Below are 9,993 nucleotides of genomic sequence, written 5' to 3' on the forward strand. Positions count from 1 at the left end.
TAATATAATAAATATAATGGGGTATACTGGTATGAACATTTTTATACCAGCAAACCATGCTGAAAGAAGCTTTTGCACCAAAGCCTCTGTTTATAATTCTTTCAAATATCCTCTCACAAGACCTGAAATAAAATATAGTTTGAGATAAAGTAGACACATTTTTCTGAAATTTAGCCAGTGCTTTGTAGAATGGTATTGCACATTTTATTTCAGCTTATGTTATTTTCTTCTGGATTTTGTTTGCATAAAACCATCTTGGCAAATACAAACATAAGTTATGGCTAATGAATTACTAAACAGAGATGGGTTAACCATGTTCTAATCTCAAAGGAAACGAATTTGTGATGTTCAGATACTGACAACACAGCATTTTATTGGGTAGTATCTGAATTGAAAAATGAGCAAGAAATGCTTAGAAGTATAGTTCAAAAAATATAAAATCTCCTATAAGCTTTCCAAAATTACATGGGGATTATTATCTTTAGGTAATTTAGTGTATTTTGTTGTGTCCCTTTTTGGATGCTATGACAAACACCATAAACTGGGTGGCTTAAAAAACATTCCTTTCTCACAGTTTTGGATGTTGAGAAGTTTAAGATCAAAACAAGGACTGGTGAGGAGTGTCTATTATCAGAGTAGCAATCCAGTTCTGGGGGTAGGACCCTCAGGACCCACCACCTCACAAAGACCTCTTATTATCTTCACACTGGGGATTAAGTTTTAACGTATGAACTCAGGTAGAGGGGACACAACTATTCAGACAATAGCAATATTGCTATTTTTTTAAGCCTTAAGGAATCCCTGGAGTATAGGAAGAAAATAATGTATTCATTTTATCTCAGTTTGTTCAATATGTTATAAAATGTGTGTTTTATAATGTATCTAATATATTAAGGTTATACAGAATTTATAAATAAATAAAAAGTATATGAGAAAGGTAATCTAAATTTTTTTTCTTGTGTTGAGCATGTTGGAAATACACACTGACCTTAAAGGTTTATGAACCATTACTGAATTTGAATTATAAACAAAGAAAACAGAATAAAGTAGTAATCTAAACATTTATGGTGGAACAGTAATATTTTCAAACTCAGTTATTCAGTTCTAATACATTTCACTGCTGTGTAACAATATCAAAATAAAATACAAGGGAATTTTGATTGACTTCCCTATCAATTGTTCTATTGTGTTCCCTTTCCTAAGATCCCAGCATCCAAACCTGTATTTGTGTCAAGTAATACTACCATTAATAGATTAAACCCAATGTACAATATTTCAAGTAAATGTACAGGAGTGGGAGGAGAGGAAAGGCGAACTATTCCAGGTACAGATGTCCTTAGGTGAAGAGGAAATCGCAAAGTTGGCATTGCCTTTCATCCTTCGTACAACCAAAAGTTGTGCTCGGCAGTGTAACCACTAAGCAAATCCTGGCGCAGCTGTTCATTCCATCTCGTCGTCTTTTCTGTGTGGTGTTTTTCCCTGAAAGTGACTCTTTGAAATCCTGAAAGCCACGCGCTTCTTTTCCCACCATTCCACACCTAGGCCAAGTTTCAAGATCAGCTTTGATGTGTGTCTAAAGTAGCTTGGCACCCGGCTGTCATCATTCCCTGGATCTGTCTCTCTGTGAAACCGCGATATAATCATCACTGTCCCATGTGAAGAGGCCAGCTGCTTATGGCACCGTGATGATACACTCCCACAACTTCCTGCAGCTCATGGGTTACGTCGATGACTGCTGGAGGACGCTATGAAATGGGTGAGTTACACGTTTTGAAATCGCGAGTTATGCAGCTCCCCTGCATGAAGCCGCAGACCAGCAACCTTATTTCTGAAGGTGTATTCTCACCATAGATTCCAACGGCAGCCAACCACAAGAGCTACTAGATTCAAATGCTTTCTTTTCTAACGTTGAGGAAGAAGTTTATCCTAGACTATATTTGTTGTGTTTTAGGTGTGTGTTGGTGAGCATTATATCAATGGGTCATTGCTCTCAGTGAATTTTTTTCTACTGTTTATTGATTATACAAAATAATGGTCTTCATTTTGGCAGATTCATATGTATACATAACATATTATCACTCCCCCTTATTCCTCACCTTGTCTAATAGACAATTTCTCAAGGATTTATACACTATTAAGTTTTTTCTTCCAATTAATATCTCACTTCAGTTCTTTAGTAACCTTTCTGAAATGAAGACCCAGATTAAAATTGGCAGTTGATCATATATCAAGCACTAATAGATAGTATCTATGAATGATTCATAGCATATTCTAATGATATGGTTGTTATTAAAGCATCCAACCATATTAATAACAAAAACTTTCAATCCTTACCCCCACTCTTGAAGGTAAATATGTGAAAATTTGTCAGAGACCAAAGAAGTCTATAGCAAAATCCCCCTGTTTTTCATATGCTATATGACATTACTCCAAAAAAATTTTATCTCAATTTTAGTGTCTTTTGGCTTTAATTTAGGTTGATTTTGTTTTGCTTGGTTTGGTTTCATTTGGTTCCATTTGGTTTGGGTTGGTTTGGGTTGGGTTGTGTTGGTTTGGTTTATCATTGTTATTGCTGTTATTTTGCTTTGTTTTTCTTTTGCTTTTGTGGTGAGGAACCTAATACCTGATTTTAGGATAGAACACATAAAGCTCTCAGAATTTCTCCCAAATTTATCCCTTTTACATTCTCATTTCTAGTATAAAATAACGAAGTCAGAAGATTGATGCTGGAAGGGACCGTAGCACCTTAATATCTACCTTTTAGAAATTAAACAAAAGGCAAAACTGAGCGATTCTATAATAATTCAGCGCCAACTAGGTTCAACACATTGTTTCAGACGTTGGAAAGAAAGGGGAGATTTCCGCCGGCATAAACTGTATTCACCAGCTCCCAACCCTGAGGTCTCCAGTGCGGTCAGCCAATGGGAAGCCTTGCCAGGAGATCAGTTAGAAGAAGGGGAGAGTAACAAGGTTACTTTTTCCGTGGCTCCCTTACTTTACATGTTCCTTTGGTGGACTCAGATTGAACACATTTCATTGTGTCTCTTTCCATCTGCGATAACCTCATCCTTTCCCCTTTTCTCAGGCCCTCGGTGATGACAGCTGGGCTGCTCCTGGGCCTTCCTGTGCATTCTCCACCTGGAATTTCATGACGAGTACCCTTGTAAATAAAATCCCCTTAACTTACCGTGAGTATGTCATCTGTCTCCTTTGGGGTTGCTAACTAGTGCAGGGATACAAATTCAGATCTCAGGAAGTTTACAGTTTAGCTGGATTTTCTAAGATCATTCAAAAGTAGCATATTTGAGACTGAAATTCAGGTCTTCTAAATTCTAAGAAGTGATTGAAACATTGCACTGGCCCGTAGAACAGTTTGAACTGGCCCCCTTAGCAGGTAGTATGTATAGTTTGGCAGGTACAAAGTATTTTTAATAGGTTGCTAGTATACAAAATTAGTAAAATTCATATAAAATATTGGCTACTGTACAGTAGGAGATTTGAGGCTTTTTTTCTATGGTCCCCATCATTTTCCCGGGCCATGCTCCCAATCTACCAGTCCCAGGAAGCAGTGAGTTTGCATACCTTGCCTGGGTGTGTTTTCTCTTCCAGAGATGTTTGTATTTGACAATAATTTTAAAAGTTAAACAATAGAAATGATCTTCTACCGACAGAATATTAGATACTAGTAGTTACAGGAGAACTGGAGAGAAGTGTTTTGCTTTCGTTTTGTGTTTTGTTTTGTTTTACCAGGCAAAAAGCAACAAGATTTCTGACAGTCTTCAAATTACACAGTGTATGATGGTCTCTATTCCTCCCACCAGTATTCAGAGATGGTGACCTTTCAGAATTCACTCCAGAGCTCTTCTACCGTGATGACTATGAGTCCTTACAGGACTATAACTGCATCATCAACATTTTGTACCTCTTCCTTTTCAGTTTAATTATATTACAAAGACATAAAAGTCTTAACTCCAAAGGAACACAGTGATCAAAAAAACTTTGTTTTGGCTCCAATGTCATAGAGATATCTTCTTGGAATTTCCTCCGTTATATGGATTAAAGAATGGGAATATAATATACATTTACACAAACGCAATTCACATCTTTAAAGGTTATTAACCTCAAACATATATTAATGACTGGGAACCAACTTATACAGTAACAGCATGGCCTACATGATATCACTGCAATCATCTAGTGTAATCAATAAAATTCTCCAAATCCTTTGGGACATTTTTGTTAATATATACAGCCAGGCAGATCACCCTATCACCACACATCCCTCTCCAGAGCAAATTGATTGCAACGGCACTTATGTCAGAATTGTTCAATTATTTTAAAAGAGCTTTCTAAACAATGGATACAAGCAATGCTCCGTGGCCCAGATAAACAAATCTCCATGTATTTGTTTATTAAATTTATCTAAAACTATCACTGTTATATTCATGCTATCATTAGCAAGAACATAATTTCATCTAATGAAAACTCACAAAACAAAAAATTTTATGTTTCATATGAATGTTTAGAAGAAAATAGACTTCAAAAGGCAACTTATGAACATATGGAGTTAAATAAAGTTCAGAAATCTATAAGATTTCTCACAATTTTATACTTGAAGTTTGGTTCTTTTGAAAAAGTTAGTACTGAGATTTTATCCACCTAAAAATAAAGATTTCACCTTCATTTGGCAGGCTTTACATCACAAAGACTGATAATGTTTTCCATTACTTTTTTTACGTGCTATAGTGTACCTCAAATATTTATGGCAATATTATTATTGTCTTCTGAAATGTAATCTCTCTGTTTTAAGAACAGACAGTATAATTTTGGTGATAGAGCATAGCAATGACACCCTGACTCTTGCTGAAGAAGGAATTATATGTGCTTATTTTTGCATATCACAGTAGAGCATTTGTTCTTTTCTTAACTGAATTGCCATTTGCCCACCAATGTGTTTTAGACTAACCCAATAGACACAAACTAAGTTTTTAGTAATTATTATATGAAGAAATAGATTAACAAATGACTTTCAAATAGTGTAAGTATGTTGACTAGAAATATCACTGTCCTGCTTATATCACAATATGTATACTTAACATTTTTATATATAAAGTTTCAAAAAAGATATAACACTATCATTTTACAATAAAACCCAATTCTCATTATAGATTGCAGTTTCTTTTCCTTATTTTTTTTTTCTAGAACAAAATAGGAAATAGAGCTCTAAAGGTGTTTTTAATAGAAAAATTCTATTCTGTTTTGTACCAATTTCCCTCATCTTTTCCCTAGTCCTTAGCATCTTCCTGGTGTTTGCTCAAGTTTGGACACAGTATGGAAGTACCCAGGAACTTGCTATTGTCTCCACCCTCTTGAAGCTGGGTCTCTACTTCCGTCTCATGTGGCCTGCCTCACACAGGTACTGGATAGGATGCGCCGTGTCATCTTCCATAGCAACTTTGACCGGAGTCTTATTCTGAAATCTCAGGATGGAGCGGACAGGAAATAGAATTGGAATTCTAGTGATTTAAATCAAACCTGCTTTTGTGGATGTAGTGATGGGAAATATCAGATTGTCTGAGAAAATAGAATGTGAAATACTTAGAGCCGGAAGACATTTTAGACATAATCTAGTTCAACTCCTTTACATTGCTGATGAAGACTCTGAGACTCAGGAAACTGAGGGAGCAGGTATAAATCCAACCGACGTACCAATAGTTAAGCAGTGTGAACCAGACAACAGGTCTGACTTCAGGTTCGTATGGCTTTAAGTTCACTGCAAAAGACTCAAACTGAAAACTCTACTTACTATTTTTAATATATCAAACTAAGTCACAGATTAAATGTGAAATTTTATTAGTATACAAGTGAGATAAAATTAATTCTTAGGAAAGGTAGTAGTAACAAAGCAAACTCTTCACCAGATTAATAAACACACTTGGCAAATTTTTTGCCTTTCATTTGCATTAAAAAATTTGTGGCAAGAAAGATTTTGTTTGTTTTTTTGTGTGTTTTTGTGATACTGGAGATGAAACATGGGGCCTTTGCTCTGAACTACATCCCCAGCCCTTTAAAATTTATTAATTTACTTTTTAATTTTGAGACAAGGTTTCACAATGTTGCCCAGGCTGAGTTCACATTTTTGATCCTCCTGCCTCAGCCTCCTAGAGTGCTGGGATTACAGGCATGCACCACCACACCCAGCTAAGAAACTTAAACTTATGAGCTTCACAAAGTTTTTAAAAGCAAAGAAATTGCTTTGTAATTTATAAACCATGTATGAAAAGTAAGGAAACGAGGCAAATAATTATATTTATATATAATGTGCATTATATATTTTACATATATACTATATAAATGCACTTGAGAAAAACTGGGATAATATCAAGTATTTAACATAAAATAAAGATCTCATTAGAGATTATAGAGTGTTATTGAAAGTCCTGATTACTAGGCAGTTAGGCTGTCTTTGAGTGCCAAATTTAGATTAACAACTGAATGAATAAATTAATGCAAATGATTATTTTGTGACAAATTTGTCAGTATTGTAAGATAAAAGTTTTTTAAAATATGTGTGAATTTAAATGACAATAAATTTCAAAAGAGGAATTTATTTCTACTGAAAAAAAGATATCTATATGTTGACAGTAACATCTTTAAACCATAGCATAGTCTGGATCAGTTTTAACAATAAACTTTGACTCATTCTGAGTCACTGATAATGTCATTCAGTTTAAACATTCTGTCTTAGATTCAAGTACCTAATCCCTCTGCGAAAAATGAAATCAGTAATACAGGCTAACTCTTGGGTTGCAGTTACTAAAATTAAAGTAAAATATTTTTAGTTCTTTCATAGGGAATCTGCCAAACTGTTTCACTCATTTGTTAACAGAAAATAAATCCTTCAGCAAGTCAGCCAGCACAAATGATAAACTACCTCTCAGTCTAATTTGCTCTGGAAATAATTATGCAGCCAGTTTGGCATGAATTCGTTTTAATCAATTCTTAAACCTGGAAATTGAAACATCTCCCCAAAGGGATTTCTGGAGTAGTTGTTACCCTATATCTCTTCAAAACAATTTGCAAAACATACAGGCAAATGCACCCAGTGCATTGTAAGAATGGTGCACACGCCAGTGGAATTGAAAATAGCACTGAGGTGTAGAATGCCTTAGGAATAGCTACTCCAGCAGGTGGCTGTAACAAAGAGTTCTGGTGGCTAAGTGTTGACTTAATTCATAAATCTAAACTTATTCTAACATGGAACTGGATTTCAACATGGTCCAGTTGAAACCATGCTGGGAACCGTTGCTTCCTTGAGGGAGAGAAATGTTTTCTAACAAGAGAATGCAACTTCCCAGCACTGAACATTGTAAGTTATTTTACCACCATACTTCTGACTTCCTGTGAGGATTCCATCAAAAACTTGCCATGCATTTCATTTTTTTTAAGACTTAATGAGCAGCACCATATAAAGCATATAAATGCTCAGTTTAGGGTATGGAACAAATTACCATTTTATAACTAACAAGTACTTTCAAGAGTTCAGTCTAATCCACGTGATGCTTTAATCCCAAAGACAATGAATTAGATTTTGATGCCTTGAATTTTGTAGTGATGGCAAAAAATAACAGTAGAGCACTCTAAATGCAAGCTTTCAATGTTTTAATTTTAGCAAATTGGAAGCTTCTTGATTTTGCTGCTGCTAAATACTATTTTCTCCACACACAACTTCTTAGTATGACTGTTATGCTGACTACCCATTGAAAACATTACACTCAATAGACAGTTCATAATAATAGAAAATCATACCAGCACCACAGTGGATATTTAATGGTGATTTATAGGATGAATGATGCTGTAAGATCTCCTAGTAAGACTTTATGCACTTGAGAAAGGACAGGAATGGGTTAAAGTTAGGTCTTTTTTTACTAAACACACCTACCTTAATTTTGATTGTTTTTCAAGAGCTATGCAATAAAACAAACATGGTTAATAAACTACTACTAGTTAGTAATTATTATTAACTAGCATAAATAAATAAATGTTAATGATCTGTAACTAAAATATTAACTTGTCTCGGATACATATTTTATAAGTTTCCATATATACGTTTGGCATTGTTCTAGCATTCTATATATGTAATTCCTTTATATATGTGCTATTAATTTTTCTTTCATCATCCTCATTGATATGTCTATATAATGTATTATATATAATGGCTATAAATATCAATATATTTATATCTACCCATGTATTTATATGTCTATCAAACCACTTGAAAAAGTTCTTTATCCAGTGGCCAAAATAAATTTGATAAGTAAGTTCTCTTATGGATGAATATTTTGAATGTAAACTAGAGATCAGATTTTTCTAAAATTACCATAATCCACCATTTTGAAATGATAGTTTCTAAAGTATAATAAAACTATACAGAGTTTATCAGATTGAAGCATGTGAGTTAACTGAGGGGAAAGACCTAAAATACAATCAACAATTCATACACAAGTGCTTGGTATCATTTTTAAGTAATAACCAGAAGCTACTCCATTGACTTTTAATTTTTATTTCTCTGAGACGGATTTTATGTGACGCCTTTCCTATGGATTGTTGACCTTTTCCTCTCATTTGATGTTAAATACCATGCAGTGAATGCATTGCCAGTGTAACATGGGCTGACACAGATCAACAAATAGAATGTAACCATAAAAAATAGAGCCAATTCTTGGTTAAGCAGAAAATATAGAAGTCTTATTTATAAGCTTCTTTTCCACCATGTCCTGTTTCTTAGTATACTCATGACATATTTTCTAATACACCACTAGTAATCAATTCAGGGATAGATTTGAGCATTTTATTCTCACTGAAAGCTTTGTTTCAGTGTTTTATTGGTAAAAGGCAACAAAATAATCATCTCCACTCATGTCTCAGATCTTAGGACACACTAATTTTTGAGGCCATCTCCAAGGTCTTCGATAGGAGATACTATCTTCCTGGGAAGGAAGAGATGACTGAATTTTCCTAAGCTTTTTGTTATTTTTACTATCTTGTGTTGCAGTTAAACAAGTAAAACAGATGTACGTAATAACAAATTTTGATATATCCAATGTATGATACAATTATTGTGATATAATATAGTTAAAAATCTTAGTTATTAAGACTGGAATATAAATCAGTAGACTATCATTTACTTTTTCTTTAATGGTACAAAATTAGCATTATTGTAAGGTCTAGAGATGTATGTGTGTATATATATGTATATATATATACTCTTCTACATATCAGAAGGAGGGACAATATTAATATCCTTGTTTAAATCTGTTGCATGTAATACACATGTTATTTTTAAGCTTATCGTTACAAAAAGAACAACCTGCTATAAAACTGTGTTAAGGAGTCCTGCATGCTCAGCATCTAAAGGAAGAAAACCTTACCCATACATAACCCAAACTCCGGTTTTCTTCATTTAGAGTGATTGAATCAATCATTTGATTGAATTAACCCATCAGTCATTTAACTCTAAAATATAGTTGAAAACTATGATTATACTGCTTAATATAACAATGTTTGAAAACCCTGAAAAAGTAGCTTTAGAGAGGAGGATTTCTTTTATTTTGTTTTATTCTTTGGTTTGAGGCCACACATAAATATTCCAAGTCGTCCAATATGACATACTGATTTCTTTGCAATTTCTTTCTTCCTCAAATGTAGCTGCACAGTGAGATCACCTGGAAAACTTTACTGTTGATATCTGAGTTCTGTCCCCAGAAAGTCTGATGTAACTTGGATGAAAGCCTGAGCAGTGGGTCTTAGAATACTCCCCTAGGTGATTACAGATTGCAGCAGTCTTGGCACCTACGGTTGCAGAGAATCTGGTATTCTCATTAGGACTGCGGGACTGCCTGCCACCCAACTTTTTCAACCATCCCATTTTTTAAAGGCATGATCTCCCTTTGCTTCTTTTTCCCTCCTTTTTTTTTTTTTTTTTTTTTTTTT

At 34.3% G+C, this 9,993-nt stretch overlaps 1 long non-coding RNA gene across 4 annotated transcripts in view; it reads left to right on the top strand.

Moving 5' to 3' along the window:
- The window catches only part of LOC102021742, a 4,262-nt gene extending 1,087 nt beyond the window's left edge, over positions 1 to 3,175 (top strand). For 3 of the 4 annotated variants that reach the window (XR_001232692.1, XR_001232689.1, XR_001232690.1), the window contains exons 2-4: positions 1,543 to 1,756; positions 2,698 to 2,970; positions 3,086 to 3,175. This is a non-coding gene — a long non-coding RNA (uncharacterized LOC102021742). The remainder of the gene's footprint in view (positions 1 to 1,542; positions 1,757 to 2,697; positions 2,971 to 3,085) is intronic. The other variant, XR_001232691.1, reaches the window with a different exon arrangement.
- The last annotated feature ends 6,818 nt before the right edge of the window (positions 3,176 to 9,993 follow it).

Source organism: Chinchilla lanigera, unplaced genomic scaffold (genome assembly GCF_000276665.1).
Source record: "Chinchilla lanigera isolate Chin_1 unplaced genomic scaffold, ChiLan1.0 scaffold00009, whole genome shotgun sequence".
In the NCBI taxonomy this organism is placed as follows: Eukaryota; Metazoa; Chordata; class Mammalia; order Rodentia; family Chinchillidae; genus Chinchilla; species Chinchilla lanigera.